Consider the following 2,254-nt stretch of genomic DNA (forward strand, 5'->3'; position numbering starts at 1 on the left):
TCTAGCAGAGAGTCTAACTCATGGAAGAGCTTAATAAATAGTTGTTAAATGAATAAATGATTGCGTTGTGTTTTAGTCTGGGTTCTCCAAAAACAGACCCTGAGACAAGGATTTGAATGCAGGTAGGAGGTCTCAGGAAACATTGACAGGGTAGTCAGGGAAGGAGACAGGGTAGGGGAGATGGCCAATAAAGAATGTTACCATGGTGGCCATCTGGGCTTTAATTCTGTTGGGGAGTTCTGGGAAACCGTGTAGCACACATACCTCAGAATTATTACACCCAAGAGGAGAGGAAGCTAGACTAGTTATATGCCAGCAGTCATGGTAGAAAGATGCTCCTATGTATATTAGTTCCTCAGCACTTCAGCTCTGTCTGGGCAGGGAGATCTGTGGTTTGGAAGAAAGTCCTGTGTCAATAAGGCACTGGCCCCAACACTCCGAACTGTAAGGCTCTGGGGGCCCTGACAGCCCCCGCTGCAATGACTTCTCTAACTCCTCACTTGAACTCTATGAGGTTATTATTAGCGCACTTTAAGGCAAGAAAAGTGAAAATACAAAAGGTGATCACATGCTGAAGCTCACACAACTACTGCACAGCAGAACTGGGATCCACCCACAGGCCAGGCTGATCCCAAAATGCTATTCTTACCACTGACTGACTAAGTGAAAGTCAGACTGGCTGGGTTCCCATTGAGGTTCTGACACTTACCATGATAGTCAAGGCCAAGTTAGTCATCCCTGCTGATTCCCAGTTTCTTTGCCTATTAAGTGGCTGCCATGTGGAGAATACACTGCTTTGGGGGTAAGAGGATGAAGAGACAAATAAGGAGAGCATTTAGGAGGCTGTGGCAGTTGCCCAAAGACTGTGGAGTCTCGGACCATCGTGCTGTCTTGGGGCGGTGAGGATGATGGAAACAAACCTGGATTTCAGGAGTTTGAGATATACTGGAATTAAGCTCACACTGTCTACTTAGATGACTGCTGGCTACCAATTCAGTCAAAAATACAAAGGCAAACACAGGCTGAAAACGTATCATGGTTCTTGATTTTGACTGTGGTTCTCCAGATAACCTAGAATGTGATCTGATCATTGGGGTAACTATCAGTACTATGAAAGTATACCAGAATTCCTGGAAAATGCTTAAACTCTACAGACAAGTCCCTGGATACTCTGGGATCTAAAGACTCCAGTTAGAAAAATATTCAGGTTTACTGTCAAGTGGCAAAGGGAAGATGTCCTGTCCTAATATGGCCATGAAGCAGGGGACACAGGGGCACCGATGCCACACAGAGCCCCACCATGGTGGCAGTGTCTATATCCCAGTGTGAGTTCTTTTGAGAGAGGAAGCCTTCACACTGCCATGGGTGGACAATGACCCTTATCCTTCCCTGTTGACACCCCCAGCCAAGCCCAGCTTATAATAGTCAAACTTCAGTGAGCATGCAGCCCCAGGAGCATGAAAATAAATGTTTGTGGCTGTGGCCCCTGAGGCTGGGTATTTTTTTCCACAGCATTATTGCAACAAGAGCTGAATTTTAGCATATTCCTTTAGATGAACACCAGCTTCCGTGTCTCTTTGCGAGAGAAACCTCCTGTAAACCCCTAGAGTAGGTCAGGTCCCCGCTGGCCCCTCTGTTATTTCCATGTCTGCCCAATCTGAATCACACATTTGATTGTGGGAGATCCTACTGAATTTCTGTTCCCTGTGCATGGGGACCTGTCAGTCTTAACTGCTTAGTCCAACACAATAGCCACCAGCCACACGTGGCTACTGAGCACTTGATATGCAGCTAATTTAATTGTCATAAGCATACTCAAGCAGCCCTATGGTTAGGCCCAGGTGGTGAGGAACTGGGGCTGCCTTCCCACAGCCACATGTGTGAGCAATGTCAGAAATGGGTCCTATAGCCCCAGTCAAGCTGTCACATGAGTGCAGCCCCAGCCAATACCTTGATTGCAACCTCGTAAAAGCCCCTGAGTCAAGAACATCCCAGCTTAGCCTTTCACATATTCCTGATCCACAGAACCTGAAAAATAATAAACATTCACTGTTTTAAGCTGTTAGATTTGGGGGTCATTTGTCACACAATAACAGATAACAAATAGACTTTCTTTATGGCCCTGTGGTTAAAGTCTGCTCTCCTCCAGAGAAAGGAGTCCCACTCCTGGGTCTGGTCCATCTTGAGACTGTGGGAGCCACCAAAGAGTCCAGAGGCCAAGGCACAAACCACAAACACTAGGCCAGGCTGCCTA

Source organism: Panthera onca, chromosome A3, assembly GCF_046562875.1.
Source record: "Panthera onca isolate mPanOnc1 chromosome A3, mPanOnc1 haplotype 2, whole genome shotgun sequence".
Taxonomy (NCBI): Eukaryota; Metazoa; Chordata; class Mammalia; order Carnivora; family Felidae; genus Panthera; species Panthera onca.